Source organism: Saccoglossus kowalevskii, chromosome 20 (genome assembly GCF_978046115.1).
Source record: "Saccoglossus kowalevskii chromosome 20, keSacKowa6.1, whole genome shotgun sequence".
Classification (NCBI taxonomy): Eukaryota; Metazoa; Hemichordata; class Enteropneusta; family Harrimaniidae; genus Saccoglossus; species Saccoglossus kowalevskii.
In genome coordinates, this window is record NC_140660.1 from 26750540 (window position 1) to 26764993 (window position 14454).

The window sequence follows — 14454 nt, forward strand, 5'->3', positions numbered from 1 at the left end:
TGACCATATATGGTCATGTGAGCTCATTAATATGCATAACTGTCATATCTCAAACACTGTTGCAGTTAGGAAGTGGAATCCTGTGTTATTATGACAACATTGAACAAAAGATTTGATTAAAATAACAGATGACCATATATAGTCACGTGAGCTCATTAATATGCGTAATCGTTATATCTCAAACACTGTTGCAGTTAGGAAGATGAATCCTGTGTCATTATGACAACAGTGAACAAGAGATTTGATTAAAATAACAGATAACCATATATGGTCATGTGAACTCATTAATATGCATAACCATTATATCTTAAACACTGTCACAGTTAGGAAGATAAATCCTGTGTCATTATGACAACAGTGAACAAGAGATTTGATTAAAATAACAGATAACCATATATGGTCATGGGAACTCATTAATATGCATAGCAGTCATATCTAAAACACTGTCGCAGTTAGGAAGATGAATCCTGTGTTATTATGACAACAGTGTACAAGAGATTTGATTAAAATAACAGATGACCATATATGGTCATGTGAACTCATTAATATGCATAACCATTATATCTTAAACACTGTTGCAGTTAGGAAGATGAATCCTGTGTTATTATGACAACAGTGAACAAGAGATTTGATTAAAATAACAGATAACCATATATGGTCATGTGAACTCATTAATATGCATAACCATTATATCTTAAACACTGTTGCAGTTAGGAAGATGAGTCCAGGGTTATTATGACAACATTGAACAAAAGATTTGATTAAAATAACAGATGACCATATATAGTCACGTGAGCTCATTAATATGCGTAATCATTATATCTCAAACACTGTTGCAGTTAGGAAGATGAATCCTGTGTCATTATGACAACAGTGAACAAGAGATTTGATTAAAATAACAGATAACCATATATGGTCATGTGAACTCATTAATATGCATAACCATTATATCTTAAACACTGTCGCAGTTAGGAAGATAAATCCTGTGTCATTATGACAACAGTGAACAAGAGATTTGATTAAAATAACAGATAACCATATATGGTCATGTGAACTCATTAATATGCATAGCAGTCATATCTAAAACACTGTCGCAGTTAGGAAGATGAATCCTGTGTTATTATGACAACAGTGTACAAGAGATTTGATTAAAATAACAGATGACCATATATGGTCATGTGAACTCATTAATATGCATAACCATTATATCTTAAACACTGTTGCAGTTAGGAAGATGAATCCTGTGTTATTATGACAACAGTGAACAAGAGATTTGATTAAAATAACAGATGACCATATATGGTCATGTGAACTCATTAATATGCATAACCATTATATCTTAAACACTGTTGCAGTTAGGAAGATGAGTCCTGTGTTATTATGACAACAGTGAACAAGAGATTTGATTAAAAATAACAGATGACCATATATGGTCATGTGAACTCATTAATATGCAAAGCAGTCATATCTGAAACACTGTCGCAGAGCAGGACATGTAACTAGTGTCATTATGAAGACATTGAATGAAAGATGTAACTGACATTAGAAATGGCTATATATGATTATGTAATCTCATTATTGTGCATAAGAACATGGCTCATTATATATCCTGAAAACCATATTTCGATAACCAAACCAGGTAAATACATGGTACCAACTTCATTTTGACCTCATGTTACTGATAATTCAAGCTACCTGATTGTCTAACATGTGACCACATTAATTATGAAACAGAATCTTATCAGCTTGGGCCCCGGTGACGCCGCTTGCGGCTTTAATTAGGGGCCCAAGCCCGAAGGGCGAGGCCCCTATTCTTATTGTTCGGTTTTTTCTTCTTTCTTCTTCTTTCTTCCACAACTTCTTTCGTCAAGCCGTTTGAGAAAACCGCTGAACGGAATGGTCTGATAATGGTTCATACTGATAGTCCATAATGTGAACTGGTGCAACATGCTTTCAGAATTTCGATTGGTCAATTAGTTTGGCAGCCATATTGGATTGAAATAAAACCGGAAGTGGCTGTTTGACCACTTTCTGAGGGTCTAGGCATCTAGATTTTTTTATGGTATATAGTACAACTCATGTGTAATAGATATCAACAATAAAAACTTTAGCGGTCATGTGACTTTTCCCGCCATTTTGTTTTTCCTAAAAACGGCAAAAAACACTTAAAAATCTTCTTCTTCAGAACCACCAAGCAGAATGCTCTCATATGTGGTATTTAGCTTCTATATATGAATCCCATTTATGTTTGAATAAATGTTTACGATTGGTCACGTGGTTTGGCCACCATTTTGGATTTCTTCTAAACAGGAAGTAGTTTTTTACTCTGGCAACACTTGAGGGAATATTTTCAATTTTGCTTCATGGCATCTGTGTATCAAGCCCTTTCAGAAACCTAAACAAAATTTCAGATCAGTCTCATGGTTTGGCCGCCATTTTGGATTTTAAGCAAAATTGACCAAAAGTTTGGGTATTTGTTTCTCAGAGACGATTCAACCAATCTACTAGATGTTTTTATATTTACCATGCCTGGCCTTAGCTGCATACGAGAAAAATAATATTATTTTGATCAGTCACGTGGTTTGGCCGCCATCTTGGATTTTGTGAAAATAGAAATTATGCAACTACATGTTTTGTATTTGTCTGCTTTCTTTCAAATTTTGTATGTGCATTTGTGTCATCAGATGCATCATTTTGCCCCAATAGCACAATGTTAGGCCACGTGGCTGGGCACCCATGGGGTGGGGGCTTCTAACCTCATTAATATGCATAACTGTTATAACTCAAGCACTGTTGTAGTTAGGATGATGAATCCTGTGTTATTATGACAACCTTGAACAAGAGATTCGATTAAAATAACAAATGACCATATATGGTCATGTGAGCTCATTAATATGCATAACTGTCATATCTCAAACACTGTTGCAGTTAGGAAGTGGAATCCTGTGTTATTATGACAACAGTGAACAAGAGATTTGATTAAAATAACAGATGACCATATATAGTCACGTGAGCTCATTAATATGCATAATCGTTATATCTCAAACACTGTTGTAGTTAGAAAGATGAATCCTGTGTCATTATGACAACAGTGAACAAGAGATTTGATTAAATAATAGATAACCATATATGGTCATGTGAACTCATTAATATGCATAGCAGTCATATCTAAAACACTGTCGCAGTTAGGAAGATGAATCCTGTGTTATTATGACAACAGTGAACAAGAGATTTGATTAAAATAACAGATGACCATATATGGTCATGTGAACTCATTAATATGCATAACCATTATATCGTAAACACTGTTGCAGTTAGGAAGATGAATCCTGTGTTCTTATGACAACAGTGAACAAGAGATTTGATTAAAATAACAGATGACCATATATGGTCATGTGAACTCATTAATATGCATAGCAGTCATATCTGAAACACTGTCGCAGAGCAGGACATGTAACTAGTGTCATTATGAAGACATTGAATGAAAGATGTGTCCTGTGTCATTATGACAACAGCGAACAAGAGATTTGATTAAATAATAGATAACCATATATGGTCATGTGAACTCATTAATATGCATAGCAGTCATATCTAAAACACTGTCGCAGTTAGGAAGATGAATCCTGTGTTATTATGACAACAGTGAACAAGAGATTTGATTAACAGATGACCATATATGATCATGTGAACTCATTAATATGCATAACCATTATATCTTAAACACTGTTGCAGTTAGGAAGATGAATCCTGTGTTCTTATGACAACAGTGAACAAGAGATTTGATTAAAATAACAGATGACCATATATGGTCATGTGAACTCATTAATATGCATAGCAGTCATATCTGAAACACTGTCGCAGAGCAGGACATGTAACTAGTGTCATTATGAAGACATTGAATGAAAGATGTAACTGACATTAGAAATGGCTATATATGATTATGTAATCTCATTATTGTGCATAAGAACATGGCTCATTATATATCCTGAAAACCATATTTTGATAACCAAACCAAGTAAATACATGGTACCAACTTCATTTTGACCTCATGTTACTGATAATTCAAGCTACCTGATTGTCTAACATGTGACCACATTAATTATGAAACAGAATCTTGTCAGCTTGGGCCCCGGTGACGCCGCTTGCGGCTTTAATTTCTTCATCTTCTTCTTTCTTTCTTCCGTAACTTTTTTCGTCAAGCCGTTTGAGAAAACCGCTGAACGGAATGGTCTGATAATGCTCTATACTGATAGTCCCTAATGTGAACTGGTGCAACATGCTTTCAGAATTTTGATTGGCCAATTAGTTTGGCAGCCATATTGGATTGAAATAAAACCGGAAGTGGCGGTTTGACCACTTTCTGAGGGTCTAGGCGTCTAGATTTTTTTATGGTATATAGTACAACTCATGTGTAATAAATATCAGAAATAAAAACTTTAGCGGTCATGTGACTTTTCCCGCCATTTTGTTTTTCCTAAAAACGGCAAAAAACACTTTAAAATCTTCTTCTTCAGAACCGCCATGTAAAATGTTCTCATATTCAGTACTTAGCTTCTACATATGGAGCATATTTAGATTTGAGAAATTCATTATGATTGGTCACGTGGTTTGGCTGCCATTTTGGATTTGTTCTCAACAGGAAGTAGTTTTTTACTCATGCCACACTTGAGCGTTAATCTCAAATATTGCGTCATGGCATGACCCTATCTAACCCTTTCAGAAACCTAAAAAAAATTTCAGATCAGTCACATGGTTTCGCCGCCATCTTGGATTTTAAACAAAATTGATCAAAAGTTTGGGCATTTGTTTCTCAGAGGTGATTCAACGAATCTACTAGATGTTTTTATATTTACCATGCCTGGCATCAACTGCATATGAAAAAAATAATATATTTTCGATAAGTCACGTGGTTTGGCCGCCATCTTGCATTTTGTGAAAATTGAAATTATGCAACTACATGTTTTGTATTAGTCCGATTGGAATAAAATTTTGTATGTGTATTCTACTCTTTAGATACATTCTTTCCCCTGAATGGCATATGGCTAGGTCATGTGGCTACACGCCCATGGGGTGGGGGCTTCTAACCTCATTAATATGCATAGCTGCTATATCTCAAGCACTGTTGCAGTTAGGAAGATGATTCCTGTGTTATCATGACAACAGTGAACAAGCAATTTCATTAAAATAACAGATTACCATATATGGTCATGTGAACTCATTAATATGCATAACTGTTATATCTCAAGCACTGTTGCAGGTAGGAAGATGATTCCTGTGTTATCATGACAACAGTGAACCTTAGATTTGATTAAAATAACATATGACCATATATGGTCATGTGAACTCATTAATATGCATAACTGTTATATCTCAAGCACTGTTGCAGGTAGGAAGATGAAACCTGTGTTATTATGACAACGTTGAACAAGAGATTTGAATAAAATAACAGATGACCATATATGGTCATGTGAGCTCAATAATATGCATAATCGTTGTATCTCAAACACTGTTGCAGTTAGGAAGATGAATCCTGTGTTATCATGACTATGTTGAACAAGAGATTTGATTAAAATAACAGATGACCATATATTAATAACCTTTATATCTCAAATAAATATATGGAACCAACTGCATTTCGACCTCATGGTACTAATCATTCAAACTAATTGTGTATCATGTGTATCATTTGACATTATTTATGGCATGTATACTTGGGCCCCTGTGATGCTGCTTGCAGCTTTAATTAGGGGCCCAAGCCTGTAGGGCGTGGCCCCTATTCTTATTGTTCGGTTTTTTAGGGGCCCAAGCCTGAAGGGCGAGGCCCCTATTATTATCGTCCGGTTTTTTAGGGGCCCAAGCCCGAAGGGCTAGGCCCCTATTGTTAGGGGCCCAAGCCCAAAGGGCGAGGCCCCTATTCTTATTGTCCGGTTTTTTCTTCTTCTTTCTTCTATGGAGAGAGGACGTGTTTTGCTGAGCTCCAGGACTTTGACTCATTCTAAGCCAGGGAAGTGATTTCTTTGTTTTATTTCTTCACCACTATTTTCGTGGTATTTTGTTTATCATTTCTATTTGTAATTTGTTTTGTTTTACCAGCGGATTGCTGTGATTTTTGTTAGATTAGTTTTTTGTTTGTGGTTGGGTGGGGTTCAGCCAAGATGGCGGCCCCCACTGATCGACCACCCGGTGTCTCCCTTACTCGGAAGCACGCAGTGAGGTGTGCATCATTTGTAAGCTTTACTGTTGAGCAGTACGTTACTGCAATGGGAGCCTTAGTCGGCGATGAAAATATTATAGCTGCCTCCAGGATGAACCATGCTGTTGTCATATTTTTGTCATCCACAGACCTAGTTGATTACGCAATCAGTATGGGCTTTGTTATTGATGACCAATTCATCTCTGTTGAACAGCTGGTAAAACCAGCAACGCGTGTTGTTCTGTCTAACGTGCCACCATTCATACCTGACTCGTTGCTTATCAAAGAATTGTCTGTTTATGGTCGAGTGGTTGGCAGTATGCGAACAATAGCGCTTGGATGTAAATCCGAATCTTTAAAACATGTCAAGAGTTTTCGTAGACAAGCCTTTGTTTTACTAAAAAACGAACGAATTAATGGTTTAATGAACGTCATGTTCGAGGGACGTCCGTACTCTGTATACATTTCCACTGACGAAATGCGTTGCTTTAACTGCAAGGGAACGGGACATATCCGTAAAAATTGTCCCGTTAATGAACCCGGAAAGGTTACAAGTGTTGGTGCAAACACTGATAATAATAAAATCGCAACAGATAACACTCCAATGGAAACTAATAGTAATGAAAACCACAACAATGAAAATGATACTAATATTGGCAATACAATTGTAGACCAAATAATTGATAATATTATAGCTGCGAGTGTTACAGCTGCTACAACAAAAAATAGCGGACAAGCTTATGTAACAACAAAAAATACACCAAAAAAATCCCACACTAGTAAACGCATGAAAACAAATCGACAATCAATTGAACATGACAACACTGATGACAATAATGAAAACACGGAAATGGTTATAGAAACACAGACAAATAACGATAACGATGATATTAACGCAACAGACACGACTGACAACACAGAGTTACATGACAGATTTATTGACCCATTTGATAAAAATGTACATCTTAGATCGGAGGAAGAGAGGGTACGAACCCCTCCTTCAACCCCCTCTCACTCATTTAAACCCCCGATTGCACCATTAACAAAAGCTAACCTGGTGCGCATGAGTGGGGAAACGAGTTGTTCTGAACAAGAAGACGACGACAGCGAGACATCCGACATAATCTCTACAATATCTGACTCGTCAGATTTATATTTTGAAGCTGGAGCTACGAGTAGTCAGCCGACCGACACAATACAACTCGATAAACTAATGAAACTCTTAGACGATATAAAAGGATCGAAAAAAATATTAGATCGATGCCTAGATTTCTGTCCTGATGCTCGTAAATTGTACAATTCATTCAAACAGCTACGTAACTCTGGAATGCCAGGTGCGCTACAAAAAGCCCGCATTCAAAAAGTGCTTATCAAACTGCAAAAACACATAAAGTCGCAAAACTTACTACATTCCAAGTAAGATGTGTAACACAATTAATTTCTCTACTTATATAAACGCAATTATTATCACCGGGGCATGCTGCATTTATGGCATCCCTGGAGAAATGAATAAACTGACATTGATATGTACATGTATGTATTTTAATATTCTACTAATATGTCTACTCGGCGTCACTATTGCGGCGCCCGCCTATGTTACTGCTCTGACCTTATCAGGTCTTCTCATATTGAACTGTACAACATTTGATGATATGCAAATGAGCTGTATACATACCAACAATAGTATATTTCCTAATATTTCGCAGACTTCCAATATAACTATTGTTCCGACACTACTATCTTCTGGTATAAAATACAGCAGTCTGCGTATTTTTAGCTCACGTACTACGAACTTTAAAGTCTCTATGCTAAATATGAACTGTACAGGTACACCTGTAAACAATTTATCTTCATCGTCGTTTTTATGCACTTCAAAGGGCATGTGTTCAATTGTTGACACACTAAGAATACCGAGTTTCGTGTCTAGTCTGCGCCCTGTGGATTTTAAACTCTTTTATATATCACTTGAGTTGTGCTTTATTGTTGTTACTGAGATAATAGTGATACCGTTTCTCGTTACTAGTCTACTTGTTGTGGACTTAAAACTCTCTGCTTACACTGGAATTAATGTAATAAATGCACCCGACAACAAAATACATCTTCATGTCTTACCAGCTTTGTATCCACTTTTTGTCACCATGTTATTGCCCGCTTCCACCACTAGTCTACTTATCGTGGACTTTAAACTCTCCGCTCACACTGAAATAATCCAAATACATACATTTGATAGAAAAATAAATATTCATTGCTCACTGAGTCTGTATTCAACTACTGTTACCGTGACAACACTGGCTTTCGTCACTAGTCTGCTTATTGCGGACTTTAAACTCTCCGCTCACACTGAAATAATCCAAATACATACATTTGATAATAAAATAAATGTTCATTGCTCACTGAGTCTGTATTCAATTAATGTTACCGTGACAACACTGGCTTTCGCCACTAGTCTGCTTATTGTGGACTTTAAACTCTCCGCTCACACTGAAATAATTCAAATACATACATTTGATAATAAAATAAATACTCATTGCTCACTGAGTCTGTATTCAATTATTGTTACCGTGACAACACTGGCTTTCGTCACTAGTCTGCTTATTGCGGACTTTAAACTCTCCGCTCACACTGAAATAATCCAAATACATACATTTGATAATAAAATAAATGTTCATTGCTCACTGAGTCTGTACTCAATTATTGTTACCGTGACAACACTGGCTTTCGTCACTAGTCTGCTTATTGTGGACTTTAAACTCTCCGCTCACACTGAAATAATCCAAATACATACATTTGATAACAAAATAAATACTCATTGCTCACTGAGTCTGTATTCAATTATTGTTACCCTGACAACACTGGCTTTCATCACTAGTCTACTTATTGTGGACTTTAAACTCTCCGCTCACACTGAAATAATCCAAATACATACATTTAATAATAAAATAAATGTTCATTGCTCACTGAGTCTGTATTCAATTATTGTTACCGTGACAACACTGGTTTTCGTCACTAGTCTACTTATCGTGGACTTTAAACTCTCCGCTCACACTGAGATAAACCAAATACATACTTTTGACAATAAGACAATTATTTACCGCTCACTGAGTCTGTGCTCAATTGTCAACATGACAATACTGATTTTCGCCATTAGTCTACTTATTGTGGACTTTAAACTCTTCTCTCATACTGAAATAAATTGTGTACATGTATTCCATAATAAACTACATTTGCATTTCCCACAGAGTCTGCTTTTAGCTATTGTTAATACGACAATATTGGCTTTCGCAACCAGTCTACTTATTGTGGACTCTAAACCCTTTTTAATACTTGTTTATATCACGCTTATTTTGTGTACATATTCACTCGTCGTTGCCATGTTGCTGCGACTTGCTGTAACTATTCACATTGATATGAATGTACAAAGTATATCTATTATTGCGAAGTGGAAACGCATTGTTAACATCATAATAAATTTCACATATACACTGTACAACACTTGTATATATTTTAATATCATAAAAGACTTGTGCTCAGCTCTCATTTCTACGGCGACCACAGTCTCAGTTACTAATTTAGTAGTGCTAACTTTACAGCATGTAAATCTCAACAAATGTCAAGCACGTATAAAAGAGAGCGCATACTCACTTGCATTTGATACGCTGAGTACCATTATCACTATCCTCAGCAAAATCCCAGTCGTGAACTATAAACTAAGTACTTGCCTAAAGTTTTTGTACAATTTTCGACACAAGATATATAACCTGATTACACCTATTCATATCGATAATATGCTGCTTATAAGATGTAAGTTAAAATGGTATATGGTATTTGATATGTCACAACAATGAATCATCTGTACTTACTTTTCTTTGCTACTGTTATGTCGCACATATCAATAACAACATGGAATGTGAACGGCTGCCGAGATTCATTGAAACGTCATGATCTATTCAACTTCCTAAAGGCAAACCACAAGTCTGACCTCTACTTTTTGCAGGAGACTCACTCCCTTCCAGGTGATGAAGCCAGATGGCAGGTAGTATGGCGTGCGCCAATATATTTCTCTCATGGTACCAGTACTTCTGCAGGTACTGCAATTTTAACCCACCCTAATAAACGTGTCGACGTGCATTCAGCACGCAGTATTATTGATGGTCACTTATTACACCTACACGTCACGATTAATGACATGTCTTACAATATACTGAACATCTATGCACCAACTTACGGCGCTGAACGGCTGGCATTTTATCAAACTCTTAAAAAAGCAATCAATGATCTAGATAAAGATATTCCAATTATTATTGCAGGTGATTTTAATTGTACTTTAAATGCACAAATTGATCGCAACACTGAAACTGAACCTCACCCACAATCTGCTCGCTTCCTAAAGACAATACTTGACCGCTATAAATTAGTTGATGCATGGCGTCGTTTCCATGGCACCCGACAGGAATTCACCTGGGAGCGAGGTAACAGCCGTTCTAGAATAGACACCATCTTCATCAACAAAACAGCCATGTCCAAAGTCTTTCGTGTGTCAATCAATCCATCTTTCCACTTCTCTGATCACAGGTTAGTTACCATTGCTATTTCACAGCGATCTGTCAACAACCGCAGTCCACTGTGGTGCTTCAATACAAGTCTCACTGAAGATGAAACATATTGTGATCTCATTGATGAATTTTGGGAGATCTGGCAGAAACAAAAAGCAAACTACCGCTCTATACTAATGTGGTGGGACCTTGGTAAACATAAAATAAAAGAGTTAACAAAACAATATTGTTCTAATAAATCATTCAATTATAAAAATTTAAAAGAAACACTTCTCCTAGAAATAAAACGTCTCGAAGGAGGCTCTTCCGCCAATCCAAGTAATGAAAATGAACTTTCCCGCAAGAAAGATCTCCTGAAAAACCTAATAAACAAAGAAGCACGTGGGGCGTCAATTCGCTCCCGTCATCGTCTTCTGAACGAATCTGATAGCAGCTGCAGCTTCTTTTTCGATCTAGAAAAAAATAAAGGTTCAAGAAAATCAATAACTCAGCTACGTGACTATCAAAATAATCCTACAGATGACACAAATACAATATGCCGTATAACAAGACAATTTTACGCAGACCTGTTTTCACCCTCCACAACCTCAAACGAAGCCCAAAATGAAATTCTTCAGGAGTTACCACAACTCGATCCTGATTCAGCTTCTTTGTGTGATAGTCCTCTGTCTTATGATGAGCTTTCAGAATCTGTCTACAAAATCTCCAATGGCCGGACTCCTGGCATCGACGGATTACCTGCCGAATTCTACAAGAAGTTTTGGCCATCAATCGGACATGACTTACATGAGGTTTTCTCTGCATCCATCACCGAGGGCACACTGCCACTATCTTGTCGCAGAGCAGTCATCACCCTACTTCCTAAAAAAGGAGATAACACCTTACTAAAGAACTGGAGACCTGTCAGTCTCCTCTGTGCCGACTACAAAATTCTCACTAAAGCCCTATCCTCACGTCTCAAGTTAGTACTATCACAAATTATTCACATTGATCAAAGCTATACAATTCCACACAGACAAATATTTGACAATATTCATCTATTACGTGATTGTGTTACATACTGTAATCAAGCAAACGTCCCGTTAGGAATTGTTGCTCTTGATCAAGAAAAAGCTTTTGACAGGGTCAACCATCAATACCTATTCAATACCCTTTCTGCATTCGGCTTTGGTGAGAACTTAATATCATACATAAAACTCATATACACAGACACTGAAAGCTTAATACGTGTAAATAACACTTTGACTGCTCCCGTTTCTTTTCAACGCGGTATAAGGCAAGGGTGCGCCCTCTCTGGTCAACTGTATACTATCGCTATCGAACCACTATTGCATAAGATTCGCACCAGAAGCGAAGTTAAAGGATTAACTATTCCAAAATCCAACAACCGGAAATGTCAATTAACAGCATATGCCGATGATGTTAGTCTATTTGTCACAGAAAATGGAGACTTTCAAAAGTTGTCACATATGCTTGAAATTTATGAGAAGGCAAGTAATGCCCGTGTGAACTACGGAAAATCAAAAGGTTTATGGGTTGGATCTTGGAAGCATCGCATTGATTCGCCAATGGGCATTCAGTGGAATAGTGTTGGTCTTAAAATGCTTGGAACATTCATTGGCAATACAATTGAATATAACCAACAGAACTGGGATGAAGCTCTTAAAAAGATTACTTCAAAATTGGAATGGTGGCAGCGTTACGCCCATGCAATCTCATACCAAGGCAGGGTTATTATCATTAATCAACTAGTTGCAACAAAACTCTTTCATCGACTTGTTTGCCTCTGTCCGCCACATACTTTCATTAATGATATTGAAAAACTATTCGTTGATTTTCTTTGGCAAGGTCGCCATTGGTTACCAGCTACACTTATTTACCTGCCATTGAAACAAGGTGGGCAAAGCTTGGTGCATATCTCTAGTCGGGTAACAGCATTTCGTCTGCAATATGTACAGCGGTATCTATACTCTGGTCTAAACCACCCATGTTTTTCATTCACTGACTACTTTTTACAACAAGCAAATCCATTTAAATATGTCAAACAGCTCTTCATTATTGATCTTCTCAGAACTGATATATATTGTAATCAAACCTTCTACCACGAGATACTCAGCAGTTGGAGATCACTCAAAATTGTTCGAAGAGATCGACCAGATTCCTCATCAATTTTGAGTGAGCCGCTCTTCAACAATAACTTAATACTGCACTCACTACGACAAGAGCCCTTTGTTTTTAACCACTTCGTAGATGGCGGCATATGTACAATAGGAGACCTAATGCACCCAAGCAAAAAACGATGGTTAAACTCAGCTGAAATAAAACAACGTGTTCCTGTATATTCCATGCGTCTTTTAGACAAAACAATAAAGACTTTATTCAATTCTATTCCCAAATCTTTCATTGAAGCCACACAATCTCATCTTACAGGTAACCCATCGAAAAATTATAATAACAATAATCCCTCGAATTACTTGTTGGAAATAACATGCAATAACTTGAATAATAAATTAGTATGTCCACTGTACAAAATCGAAAAAGGTGCAATTTACAAGTTCCTAATAAATGCACAAATGAAGGAAAAACAACCAGACAGTATGGACACAGTATGGAGAGACTTGTTATCACTTCCTGCTGAGATATATCCAGACTTCACCACATGTTATCTTGCTCCCATTTCAAAACAAGAGGGCGACCTCCAATGGCGAATCCTACATGGCGCTTATGCAACAGGTAATTTTCTATACAAGAGCAAATACCGCTCTAGTCCTGATTGCCCCTTCTGCCAAGAAAAAGACGACCTGCTCCATATCTTCTTACAATGTTCCCGCCTGGCACCACTGTTCAAAGTAGTAAAGCTAATATGTGAAAAGCTAGTGGGAGACAACTTTACTCTACCCTACTGGTGGTTTGTAATAGGCACACCAATAAAATCCTTTGGAAAAAAGGAAAAAAATGTAAAACAACTGGTAAACTACATTCTGACGTCAGCAAAACTGGCCATTCACTTATCACGAAGAAACGCCTTAAATGAAGAAACTCCGCTCGATGTTGTCAAGGTTTTCAACTCAAGACTACATTCAAGGATTGACGGCGAATACAACTACTACCTGAGCAATGGAAATACAGAACGTTTTACAGACAGGTGGTGCATCAATGAAGCCATTGTTAGATATGATGGTGAACAGCTAATTTATGCTAGATGTATCATATAAGTACAAACATTATAATGATTTTTCGAAATTCAACAGTTGCCATACTTAGTGTAAGTCATTAACAATATACCCACAATTTTTAAAATAAATTTATCTGAATGTCAGTTCAGAAGTGACGCTCACCTGTATTTTATTGATTTATGTATAACGACAATGTGTCTTTTAATAAATGTACTTTTTTTAAAAAAATCTTCATACTTAATGTTCCCCATTGTGAAACAAGTTTTTACACCATTGTAATGTGAAATGTATTTTAATATATTTTCAATTGTACCCTTAATACAAAATGATTTAACATGAACATGCGATAATATGTGTAAATAATTGATATGTATTAATGACGTCTTTCGACTAATAAATGTTCATGTTAAAAATCAAATCTTCTTCTTTCTTTAGGGGCCCAAGCCCGAAGGGCGAGGCCCCTATTCTTATTGTCCGTTTTTTTCTTCTTTCTTCTTTCTTTCTTCCGTAACTTTTTTCGTCAAGCCGTTTG

General features: G+C 36.7%; 1 long non-coding RNA gene across 1 annotated transcript; it reads right to left on the minus strand.

Annotated features, from left to right (window-relative positions):
- Window positions 1-13087: 13087 nt before the first annotated feature.
- On the minus strand, window positions 13088-14025 carry LOC146730183 (uncharacterized). The gene is made up of 2 exons (XR_014927875.1): window positions 13857-14025; window positions 13088-13681 (listed from the first exon to the last, which is right to left on the minus strand). It is a non-coding gene; the product is annotated as an uncharacterized LOC146730183 (long non-coding RNA).
- Between the last annotated feature and the right edge of the window lie 429 nt (window positions 14026-14454).